We start from the raw sequence: 13,001 nt of genomic DNA, 5'->3' as shown, positions 1-13,001 counted from the left end.
GCCCCAGGCAGTCTCCTCCCTAGCGGTCGTCTCAGGCACTCTGAGTTCCAGCATGGCGTATGTGAAGCCTTCCTTAAAAGTGACAGTGCAGGACGTCCCCACTCAGGAAGCTCACATTCAAGGCTGTGCGTCTTCCTACACTCAGTAGAGTAAACTGTGCACAGTAGATGCTGACGAAGTGAGAGTGGTGATGATGAGTGTGGAAATCTGCCTTAATTTTATGAGTTACCAACCTGTCATTGACTTCATGTTCATTCTGGCAAGAGCTAAGAGAGATACTATTGAGTATTTTAACACAGACTTCACTTGCTTGGGTGAACCATAGACAGAATCCATCTTTAATGACCTATTTATGTTACTGAACTGAACTGGTGTCTGCTCTCCCGTGGGGTGAGGCCAAACATCCACACTGTGGTTTGCAGCAGGAGAAAGCAAGGCGTTTATTTGCAGGATGCCAAGGAAAGAGAATTGAGCAGCTTACACTTGAGACCTGACCTCTCAATGGCTTGCAGGTAGGAGTTTTTAAATCTGGAGAAGCAGAGGTTGCAGGCAAAGAAGTCAATGAATACATTGAGGCTATATATTAGTTTGGCCTAAAAATGTAGGGTGTCATGAAGCAGGGTTCCACAGGTCACAGGTGGATTCAAAGATGTTGGGAATTGCAATTGGGTAAGGAGGTGAAGCTTTGTCTAAACACCCCACGACTTCAACTCCCTTGGCTATTGTTTTAAGCTACTGTCACCTTCTTGCTGGTCAAGTTGCTCATTTACTCTTCAGGGATAGCTGGGTGCCTGGAATTCCCCTTGAAGAAACTCAGGATTTTTCTTTCATGCTTGAGGGACCGGCAGGCCCCTAAGAGGGGTCCCTGCTCTGTCTCATTTCTAATGGTTTGTTGTTAAGAGACCTCTCGAATGAGACCATGAAGTTCTTAAGGCGAAGTCACTGATCTTATATCTCTGCTTTTTTTATCTTATTGTTGTTACACACACTCTCCATAAACTCCATTTGAGCAACCCAGGTTTCAGCTGCCACCGCTTGTGTTTCTCGCTCAGTCCCTTGTTTTCCATCTCCAACAATCCTCTCTCAGAGACATCCTTCAAGTCTTTGCTAAAATGTCACCTTCACAAAGACCTTTTCTTACTGTCTTATTTAAAGTGGCAGGCCTCCTCTCCCCCATCTTGGCATCATTTTACCCCCTGGCTCTTATCACCACCTGACATGCCATATATTTTCACCTTGTTTATTGCCAGCGCCCGCCTACCCCACTACAAAATAAGCTCCATGAGGGAGCTTTTGTCTATTTAGTTCACTACTGTATCCTCAATGTCTACAAAAGTGTCTAGCACATAATCAACACTTCATAAACAGGTGTTGAATAAATAAATCCATCAAGCATTTCACACAGCATTTTCCCCAAAGTAGGCAGTTAGGAAATATTTATTTGAGCTAAGACAGCTATGTTTTCATCAGTTCAGGAAAGCGGAAGGTCAAGGGTCGTTTACAGAGGGTGCCACCAGAGCCTAGGATAGCTCACCAGCCGTTAAAATCTCCAGAGAAGGGATAAATGCAATTTTGGGGGGTAGCAAAATAAGCAAAGAATGTTTTGATATTAATTCCTTCGGAATTGGAGTCATGGAAGGCCCTGAAACTAGCTGAGCTTCTAGGATAATCAGTGGAGGATTTCAACACCATTTGCACTGCAGTTCTCTTTCGCTGGTGTCAGCTTCCAAACCAAAGACACTTTTACAAATGCAGAACAGCATGTTAAGAGGACCCCCGTAACGGCAACAAAACCCCACGGATAGCATGTGACGTCACGATAACAAAGCTTCATGCTACAAAACACAGAGAGATAGAGGGTGTTTGGTGGGATAACACTTTGCAATAGTAACTGTTCTTGATATCTCCTTTTTTTTTTCCCAACTGGGAGACTAGATATTAATTTTCCATTTCCAAAGTGTTATTTGACCCTGCAGAATGCATGTGTCTAACCATGTCTTTTTCTTTTATGTATGTTTATGGTCTGACATCTGGGGTCTGGCTGAGCCTGGGGGGACTGGCGATTAGTCAGCCTACTACTGTCTCTAGTTAGCCAATTCCAAGAGATAGTGAGGGACCTCCGCCTATAGTGAGAGCCTTTCAAATGCAAATGAACCAATCCAAAGCCCACGCCCCTAACCACCTCCTCTATTGGGGATCTCAAATTCGGGGGCATGACTCCCCCTGCCCTGATCACCCCAAACCAGGTACCAGACAGTTAGGGACAGGCCCTATGCCCAGAGCCTGCTGAAATTATTCAAACTCTCCACCCCGAGCCTGCTCACCCTGCCTTACTTGCTCCTTCCCACGGAATCCTCTCCCCCGGGTTCTCCCCCTGCTCACTCTGCCTCCTGCCTGACCCGGCTGCTTCTCGTGTGGCCACTGGGTGTGGCGCTCACTCCTCTTGGCATCTGTGAGCATGAGACCTTTTTTTTCAGTGGTAGTCATCTCCTATCTACTGGTCTTGCCCTATCAAAATTATAACAAAACCTGTGCTTTAAAGCAGTATAGGGAAGAAAAGAAGTTAATTTTTGGCATTTCAGGGCCTCTGTAGCTGCGGTACTGGCATATGAACAAACAACTACATTAACAACAAAAAAGATTTGAAAGGATGCACATTCTAAAATTTGGAGAAGAGGAAAGAAGAAGAGAGATGTGGAGGTCATAGGGCGGGCCCCAAACCCGACCTGTTCATGGCCCTCTGCTCCCTTCCCCAGGGCTCAGCTTGAGGGAAGAGGTCGGGGGGCTGAACGATGGCCTGAGACACCCTAATAACCAACACAACCAACACCCCTTCTCTCTGCAGGTTCTCTCTGCAGCTCTAGCACCCGGCATCCTCAGACATCTTCTTAATACTCACGCAAATTCTACAGATGAGAAAATGAGGCTTCAAAAGATGAAGACCACACGATGACTGAATGGATGGTGCCGAGTTATAACAGCAGTATCTGTCATGTATGGGTTGCTTCCTACGGGATAAGCACCATGAAGCCATTTCATTTTATCCACTCAACTGCATAGACTGGGATAGCATAACAGAGGAGCACATGTGACTCTGAATTCTGCAGGCGGGGTTTCATTCCGATTCTGCTACATAATAGCAAAAGGGTTCGTCTTGATTCTGCTACATAATAGCAAAAGAATTCGTCTTGCTTTAAGTCATAAGTCATGGCTCCAAAAAGGACACCCCAAGTATGGCCTTGACCTGCTGAGTACTTTGAACTAAAGGGCATTGGAAGCCTCAGAAGCAGCCTCAGAACCAAGTCTCTGACCTTCTCCTGCCCTCCTGTTTCTCGCCCCTCATTCCCCAAAGAAGTGAGTCATAGAAATGAGAAATCTTCTTCCCTAAAACAGGTCACGGAAACTAGAATCTCTTTCCCCAAAGCCAGCCATTAGAAACTAGAGTCACTACTCGAACTTTCCCTGCCTTTCTGAGTAAGAGCTGGCCATAAAGGAGTTCTCTGACTTACTTGCCTGAAAGTAGGTTATAAGACCCTCATTCCAGAAGGGGCCCTGCCCTACACCCGGAAAGAAGGAACACCACACAGGGAGGACAAGAGGAACCTGGACAGACAGGCCCGGCTGGGTCCCCCTCCGTCTGTCACTGTCCCATCGCTCCCTCTGTGTCCAGTCACAGCTCCACAGGGCTACCACTCTTCATCAAATCTAAGCACAGAAATGGGCAGTTTTCCCTTGGGTCTTGGGGTCTTGGGGTCTTTGGGGTCTTTGGGTCTTTGGGTCTTGGGGTCTTCATTTCCAAAGTCTCCCATGTCATGTAAAACTTTGATTAAACAAATCTGTGTGCTTTTCTCTTGTTAACCTGTCTTTTGTTACAGGAGAATTGGCAGTGGCCCCTTAGCATGGTGGCGCACGTCTGTAATCCCAGGTGCTTGGGAGGCTGAGGCATGAGAATCACTAGAACCTAGAAGGAGGACATTGCAGTGAGCTGAGATTGCACCACTGCACTCCAGCCTGGACAACAGAGCAAGACTCCCATCTCCAAAAAAATTAAATAAAAATTTTTAAAAAATTAAAACTTAGGCCGGGTATAGTGGCTCACACCTGTAATCCCAGCACTTTGGGAGACTGAGGCAGGTGAATCATGAGGTCAGGAGTTCAAGACCAGCCTGGCCAACATGGTGAAACCCCGTTTCTACTAAAAATACAAAATTAGTAGGGCATGGTGGTGTGCGCCTGTAATCCCGGCTACTCAAGAGGCTGAGGTAGGAGAATCGCTTGAACCTGGGAGGTGGAGGTTGCAGTGAACAGAGATCATGCCACTGCACTCCAGCCTGGGAGACAGAGCAAGGCTCCATCTCAAAAAAAAAAAAAAAAAAAAAAAAATTAAAACTTAAGTAAAAAAATAAATGAATTGAACCAGGAAAGGTCTTGCTGTGAATGTGACATTTTGCCATTTATTTCTTATCCTCTCTCTTTCACAAATGTCCAGATTTTGAGGGTAAAATTATCTCACTGTAGTCATACTTCTGTCTTCATGTTTTACTCACCTCCAGAGTACGTATCACTTTCCAACGTGTGGCACATCATCTTTTATATTTTTAGTTTTGTATTCTTTGCCTCCTCTCTCTGGAATGCAAGTGCCTGCGGGCAGGGATAGCTGTCATTTGATTCACTACATTGGAGTGGAGAAGTCCCCAGGATGCAGGAGATACTCAATAAATGCTACTGAGTGAGTGCGTAACTGTGAGAAAGAAGAATTCTGTAGTGGAATTAACAGAGCTGTTCCCGAACAGTGATTGAAACAGGACTATGTGTGATCTGAGAGGATAGGGAGGAGATGGGACCCAGACTGAGTCACACAGTTCCCGCACTGGCCATTCTGTGGCTCCCTTAGCCCAGGGTAAGCAGGTCGAATCTAAGGAGGAGAAAGGGTGACATCCATTTAACATGGGCTGTGAGATCGCATGCAGAGACAGAGAGGAAAGACACAAACTCACAGAACAACTGGCTTCCAAGCATTGCTTTTTCTGATACTTCCCTGAATTTAATGTAACATTAATAACTGTCATCCCTACTGTGATGGATCAAACTTCAAATAACAGGACACATGCACTGACCAAATTATATATCTGGGATTAGTGGGTTTAAAACTTTTTCAGGCCAGATGCAGTGGCTCATGCCTGTAATCCCAGCACTTTGGGAGGCCAAGGTGGGTGGATCACCTGAGGTCAGGAGTTCGAGACCAACATGGCGAAACCCTGTCTCTACTAAAAATACAAAAAATTAGCCAGGCTTGGTGGTGGGCATCTGTAATCCCAGCTACTCAGGAGGCTGAGGCAGGAGAATCACTTGAACTCAGGAGGTGGAGGTTGCAGTGAGCCGAGATCGCATCACTGCACTCCAGCTTGGGCAACAGGAAACTCCATCTCTAAAAAAAAACACCAAAAAAACTTTTCAAAGAAATCTCTTATCATTTGAATATCATGACATTTATTTATTAATAATTGAAGAGCAAAAATTCTAGGTATTTTATGCGTTTAAATAATGGGGTCTCAAATTTTTATTGGCTGAGTGCTCTGTTCTTCATTTCCAATTAGGGTAGAATTGTGCATCTGATTATGATCAGTGATCAATGATACATTTCATAAAATCAGCGGCACCCAGTGTTAGGAGGGTCCTACATATCATTTCATCTGTTCCTATGTCTTTGTGTACAATAAAAAATCGAGTAAAAGGGTTGTGTGTGTATAAGAAGAAAATAAAATATTTATTAAGTCTTCTTTTATTTTGAATCTTTAAATTAATCAAATCCACAGCCATCCAAACTAGCATATTCTATGTCCCTAGATTCTCAGAAGAATGAATCTGAGGAAAGCAAAACAAAATTAAAGAACGTCAAGTTCTTACATTTGATCAGTTGGTTGGATTCACATGAATGTTTACATGTGACATTAGAATGAAATAGTGAGGAAGGTGTTGGTTAATCTGTGTGGAATCCATATCAACTGTGTGGATCATTAAAATAATAGTGGAAATAATAGTGGGCCTTAAAACTTGAGCAGATACTGCATCCTTTTCACAAACTCTGATAAAAGCACTGTCTGTCCCTTTTAGCAGGGCAAGCGATTGCAGAAAACAGTAGGGAAACACAAGGTAAATCAGTTTTCTTTGTTGTTCCAGATTATTTTCTGAAAGTGTTTAATTTGGTTTCCTTTAATAAAGAAAATCTCATGCTAAAAAATTTAAGCATTTGGCATGTCTTTCTCAGAGGGCTTGGAAAACAAGTTCCCCACCACATCATATACCTGGAGTGTTTAATCCCAAATTTGTTAATTTATAGACTTGATGATTTAAATGATAAAACTGCAGACCTTCTTATGGAATTGAATTCATTGAATTCTTTCTAAAATATCCCACAGGAGGCACTCATTTAACTCTGACTCCTTTCTCTGCATTTACAGCCTGGAGAGTTAAACAGCAAAACCTGGATAGGAAAACCAGGGTTCCCAACTGTGAAATTTAGGAAGTAACAAGTCATCATCTTCTGCAAAGTGAGAGGGAAATTTTCAGAAAGCATTAAACAGTGACTTTCTTCTCACCACAACTTAGGGCCATTGCCAGCTGTTTGTGCCTGGCCACAGTTCACGTGGGGAGGAGACAATTCTGGCTGACTAGCCACTGTGGGGGGGCATTCATCCTGTAGATGTTCTGCAGGGTGACAGATCTTCAGTTTCAGCATCACACATAACCGGCTAGAGGCAAATTTGTAAGGAGACATTCACTGCTTGAGATGTGACTTACTATCTGTAGACAGAGAAACCAGGTTTTTCTATAGATGTAATAAATGCCCTTTATCCAGAAAGTGGCTAGCCCATTACAAACTCATTGGAAGAGACAAAGAATTTTTAAAAACAGAAACACAAAGAAACAAATACATAGGTCAGAAATATAGGGTCAGAAATATCATCCCAGATACTGTGTTCACCAGTTCCTAGAGACGGGGGATTTTGGACAACGCCAGAAACAAATCCATGTAACTTGCAGCTTGGTTGTGTGTTTACACAAGTGCAAGACGTGACTCCAGTGTTGGTGTGTGGGCTGGTTCCATTTTCCCATCATTAGACTTCTTGTGGTTGCAGAAGGGATGGGTGAACTGGGTGTCCAGCGTCTTCGGCTTGGGGGCAGCTTCCACTGTGATATTTTGCTTCCCATGTCCCCAGAGTGTGAACCTGTCCTCACTTTCCCATGGACGGTGGCCACGTGTGTGTGTGTGTGTGTGTGTGTGTGTGTGTGTGTTCCTCCTGGTCACCTTACGAGCCTGAGAAACAGATAGGGTCACACTAACAGTGATAACAGCGCTGTCACCGGCACAGGACATGAGCATCCTGCCAAATTCTCCGGAGACAATTTTGAAGGTCACTAGGTGTGTGTATGTGACAGAGAAAGGGATGAGGGGAGCAGTGGGTTTCACTGTCCAGTCAGATGCCTGCAGACCTCCACCTGACACATTTCACTAATTCTACCGTGTGCCGGGAGCTGTGACCCTTTCTCCCCACCTCAGACTCGCTGCAAGGCACTGATGGCCTCATCCCACAAAAGCAAATAAAAGGTCGTCCGTGGAGAAGTGAGGAGCACGTCGCTTTCGTGGTTCTGTGTTCCTTTCTGTTGGCTAGTGCAATCTCGAGTCGCTGGGTTTTTTTCTTTTTTCTTTAAAGCTGTCCGTCTCCCAGGACCAAGCCTGTGGATGTGGGGTGGGGACGGAGCTGAAAGGCGGGCGCCTTGCTGCACTCAGGCGCACGACGCCTCCCACCCCCACGACGAAGGCTTTGCTCACAGCGGCTTCAGCTGCCTGTGTCCTTCTTCCCTCACACTGGGCTCCTTTACGTGAACAGAACTCCGGTGGCCTCATCAGTAAGCCAGTCACACAGGTAGGTCCATGTTTAACGCTCAGCCGAGGCTGCAGTGGAGCCCATGTTAACATACGTGTTTATACTGCCTATGCGTGTGTGTGCACACACGGACACACACCAGTGTTACTTAATGATGGCTGCTCATTGAAACCACCCCCCTGGTTTCCAAAATATATGAACACCTGGACCTCGCCCGTGACCCTGTGAAACAGTCTCCAAGCAGTGGGTCTCACACACCTGTTGTCTTAAAACTCTCTGCAGACCATTCTGATGCGTGGTGAAGACCAGGAACTGTGGTGTGTACACATGGTCTAGGGTAGGGCTGTGCCCAGCAGTGTTTGAAAGTGCTCAGGTAATGCAGGGTGCATGCAGGGCTGCAACCACAGGCCTGGGCTGCTGTTGAACTAGGTACCCACCGGACAGCTCAGGCCAGCTCTGGGGCGCATGATGAAGCTAACCCGTGTAGGACATTTACCACATTCCTCCATAACAGAACTCATTTTCATGGTTCTCACCTCAGGCTATGTCAAAATCCTTTGTAGAACTCCAGCAAACCCTGAGTTTCTGATTGCAAAAGCCTGGGGCAAAGTTTGCAGATCTGTTAACTTCTTAAAGTTCCACTGCCTTAATTCTACTTACACGTCACAGGTTACACATGCCACATTAATGCATTAGGTAAATTATAATTAGTCAGCTGATTGGGGAGAAGTTCTTTCAAGGTTGTGGGTATAAACGTTATCTTCCACATAGAGTGGAGAATAGTTTTAAGCCTAGTAGGTAGTGGTGAAAATGGTAAAGAAAAAAATAAAGTTCAGAGTGTTTTATTATGCTCCCATTAGATTTTTAAAAATCAGAATCTACCTCCCTTGTTATTCACTTTATTTGCATTTTTTAAAAAGTGGTAAAAACACGCATAGGTGAATGTTACAGATCATACTGCTACCACCCAAGATACATTGTCCGAGTCTGTGATGATTTCTGTATTCACGAACGTCAAAATCAGTGCAGTGACATGTCAGCTGTCATTCTTGATCACACACACAAACCCAGATGTTGCATTGGAAGCGGCAGAATGTCTAATATGGAATTGAAATGGTATCTTTTAAAATTGCCCTTACAAAAGGAAGAAAATTCCAGAAGTCATCTTGAAAATTTTTATTTCTAAATATCAACGCTTTAAAATCATTAGAAGAAACTCAGAGTATTTTAAGAAGAGTTAAATGGGCCGGGCGCGGTGGCTCACGCTTGTAATCCCAGCACTTTGGGAGGCCGAGGCGGGCGGATCACGAGGTCAGGAGATTGAGACCACGGTGAAACCCCGTCTCTACTAAAAATACAAAAAAATTAGCCGGGTGTGGTGGCGGGCGCCTGTAGTCCCAGCTACTCGGAGAGGCTGAGGCAGGAGAATGGCGTGAACCCGGGAGGCGGAGCTTGTAGTGAGCCGAGATCGCGCCACTGCACTCCAGCCTGGGCGACAGAGCGAGACTCCGTCTCAAAAAAAAAAAAAAAGAAGAGTTAAATGGGAAAGTCATCCCCAAAGCCCAAAGTGGCGGCCATTTTTTATGAGGACTCTGCAAGAGATGCTCAGAAATAGGTTCTTACGTCATCAGTATGCTGCAAGCGACAGACTGCATTGCAATGGATCGGGGAAGGGATATAGATAAGCACTGGCATGATTTCGACATAAAATACATTGTCGGGATAGTTTGTGGCCTCGCCTATGGAGGAGGTAGGAAAACCACCGTTTACCTTTATTATTTAGTATAGACACTTAGGCTTGCAATTAGCTATTATATATAAAAGCCCAGTATGGTTTCCCACAATTTAAAGATTGGAAAATGGAAGAGATAGCTGGGATTACCTAAGTTACATGGGTAAAATGAGACTGCAATCTGGATGGTTTGAAGTTTTCTAACTTTTATTATTTTCTTTTTCTTTTTTTTTTTTTTTTCGAGACGGAGTCTTGCTTTGTCCCCCAGGCTGGAGTGCAGTGGTGCGATCTCGGCTCGCTACAACCTCTGTCTCCTGGGTTCAAGCAGTGCTCCTACCTCAGTCTCCTGAGTAGCTGGGATTACAGGCCCCCGCCACCGCGCCCAGCTAATTTTTGAATTTTTAGTAGAGACGGGGTTTCACCACGTTGGGCAGGCTGGTCTCGAACTCCTGACCTCAGGCAATCTGCCCCTGCCAGCCTCCCAGAGTGCCGGGATTACAGGCGTCAGCCATTGTGCCTGGCCTATTCTTATATTTCTTTATTATGGCATCATTTTAGCATTTAAAAAAATGGCTAAATATTTGGGGAAGAATCAGGAGAAAATTTATCTTATTCATAGATTGTAGAGTATATATTAAATATATTCATTTTATATGTATTTAAAGTTGAAATATCAGTGGAGAGGCCATTCTCAGGTTTGTGATGGAAGGCGCAGTGGGGAACCTTCTCCCTTGATGATCTTCATGGAGCCCAGATGGATCAGGTCACACTGTCCACCCTGGATTCTGTGAGCAGCTGCTCTGGTCCTGTGGGGGCCAGGCTACAGTCTAGCCTCTGTCACCCTGATACCATGACTGCACTACTCTAGGAAGGAAGAAAGTGCTGTTCCTAGGTCAGGGCACACCACAATCTGCTAAAGTACTAAGGGCACCTAAATATCATTTGACATCCCCAAACCAGGATTCTAATAGAGATCATTGTTATGCATAAGAAAATATGAAATTCCACCAGGTGCAGTGGCTCATACCTGTAACCCCAGCATTTTGGGAGGCTGAGGTGGGTGGATCACCTGAGGTCAGGAGTTTGAGACCAGCCTGGCCAACATGGTGAAGCCCTGTCTCTATTAAAAATACAAAAATTAGGCCGGGCGCGGTGGCTCACGCTTGTAATCCCAGCAGGTTGGGAGGTTGAGGCAGGCGGTTCACGAGGTCAGGAGATCAAGACCACGGTGAAACCCCGTCTCTACTAAAAATACAAAAAATTAGCCGGGCGTGGTGGCGGGCGCCTGTAGTCCCAGCTACTCGGAGAGGCTGAGGCAGGAGAATGGTGTGAACCCAGGAGGCGGAGCTTGCAGTGAGCCGAGATCGCGCCACTGCACTCCAGCCTGGGCGACACGGCAAGACTCCGTCTCAAAAAAAAAAAAAAAAAAAAAAAAAAAAAAAAATTAGCTGGGTGTTGTGGCAGGCACCTATATCCCCAGCTACTCAGGAGGCTGAGGCAGGAGAATCGCTTGAACCTCGGAGGCGGAGGTTGCAGTGAGCCAAGGTTGCGCCACTGCACTCCAGCCTGGGTGACAAGAGCAAGACTCCGTCTCAAAAAAAAAAAATAAGTAAATAAATAAAAATACAGAATTCATGACAAAAAATCACTATATCTACTCAGTAATGCGTCATATAGGTATGCGCCTCAAAATCCAGCTATCATTTACAGTGCATTAAATGAGCAGTGAATGTCTTGGGAAAAGAGAGTTTGGAGAGATCCCAGAAGCAAGGAAACATCAATTAGAAAGGAGCAAAAAGAAGGTGTCCAGCTCCCTGTCCAATACGTGTACTGGAGCAGCAATAGGCTGAGCTAAGTCAGGGCTTCAGAGTAGAATAAGTCTTTGCAATAAAGCCGGTGACCCTAGGCTGTGTATGTTACAGGGAAATTGTTACTGAGTATTTTCTGTGTCCAGGAATTGGGCGGGGTGCTGGAAGGCAGTAGTAAGCAAATTCCTCATGGACTCTGAGGAATGCAGTTTCCTTCAGAGAAGACAAACATTAAATGAATAACTACAAATTAATTATGAATAGGCACAGTGCTAAGAAGACATACTAGGCATTCGATTGCTAACAGAGGACCTCATTAAATCCAGAGGCCAGCAATGTTTTTTGGAACTGAAATGTGAAGAATAAATAGAAGTTAATTAGATCCAAAGAAGAGCAGAGAGCATTCTTGGTGGACGAAATCATGTGTGTGAAGGTCAGTAAGTGGGAAGGGGACGCCACATGCAGGCAATGGGGTGCAGCCCGGCATGGCTGGAGGAGGAAACGCACGCATGTCAGACTCCAAGCCCTGGGATACAGTCACGTGAGTTACAAGCACCTGAAATTTAATGCCAATTTAAGTTTCCTTGAAGCTTGTCAGCTTGCTTCTGGGCTAAAGTGAGGTTCTGAAGAAAAGCATCTTTATTTCATCAAAGATGAATGTCAGGATAATTGACAACATTATCTTAGTAGGCTGGGTCAAGGACATTTCAGATAGATTAAAGCACAAAGCAGCAATTTAAATTACTCTAATTTTCTTTATGTTGTTATTTGATCTATGCTTAAGGACTCTGAGGAATGTAGTTTCCTTCAGATCTCTTAAAAGACTGTATGTTGATCACAATTATTCTGGTTGCAAGGGACAGAAATCCCATTAAAAATTGCTATAACAAACCAGCCAACTAAAAAAGGAACATGTTGCCTCACATTATTTGAGAAGTCCCAGATTCCCAAATCAAATGCTGTTGTACAGACCTCGTCTTTATGTCTTAGCTCTGGTTTTCAAGATGTGAACTTCACTCTAGGACAGGTTCCCGACATGGTGGCAAGAAGTTTTTCACTTTCCCAAGCTCACCTTATAGCAGCTTAGCAGCCCAGTAGGAAAGGAAGCTCATTGTTTTCTCAATGGTTCAACTGACGTCCTGCGGTCAACTGTCCCCTGAACGCCTTGGGTCATGTGACCATCCTTAAACCAATCACCGAAGCCAGAGTTCTGGGATATGCCAGTGGTTCAGACCAGGATTAACCAGAGCCTGGAGTCAGCATCAGCACCCCCAAAACCACATGGTCTGGAAGTGAAGAGGAACGCTATGGCTTGCTGAAGAAAATAAAGATGCTGGTATCAAAGGAAGTGATGGAATGGGGCAACAAAAGAACAGATCTTCTCAATACAAATTGAATCTTTTTTTTCAATCATTGAGAAGTTAGTCTGTTTAGGGTGATTGGATTTAGTCTTGCCTTACCCACAGTTAATCATACTAGTTTGCTACTTTAAACTTAATGAAAAATCTAAAATGTTTCATAAATCATTGTATACGGTTTTGTTTTATACAGAGTTATACATAAGGCAGATTT

General features: G+C 44.7%; 1 protein-coding gene across 5 annotated transcripts in view; it reads right to left on the bottom strand.

The window, feature by feature from the left end:
- The window catches only part of TLR3 (toll like receptor 3), a 78,879-nt gene extending 66,332 nt beyond the window's left edge, over positions 1 to 12,547 (bottom strand). Inside the window, exons 1-2 of one of the 5 annotated variants that reach the window (XM_058436992.1) lie at positions 12,502 to 12,547; positions 2,335 to 2,450 (exon numbers count right to left, since the gene is read on the bottom strand). The gene's annotated coding sequence lies outside the window, so the exon portion shown is untranslated. Of the gene's footprint in view, positions 1 to 2,334; positions 2,509 to 2,899; positions 2,996 to 12,401 lie in introns of those variants that run through there. The other 4 variants (XM_058436989.1, XM_058436991.1, XM_058436990.1 and 1 more) reach the window with 4 other exon arrangements.
- Between the last annotated feature and the right edge of the window lie 454 nt (positions 12,548 to 13,001).

The sequence above is a fragment of the Hylobates moloch genome, unplaced genomic scaffold (genome assembly GCF_009828535.3).
Source record: "Hylobates moloch isolate HMO894 unplaced genomic scaffold, HMol_V3 SCAFFOLD_3, whole genome shotgun sequence".
Classification (NCBI taxonomy): domain Eukaryota; kingdom Metazoa; phylum Chordata; class Mammalia; order Primates; family Hylobatidae; genus Hylobates; species Hylobates moloch.
The sequence above is the reverse complement of the archived record's forward strand: the minus strand, read 5'-3'. Positions and strand labels throughout refer to the sequence as shown.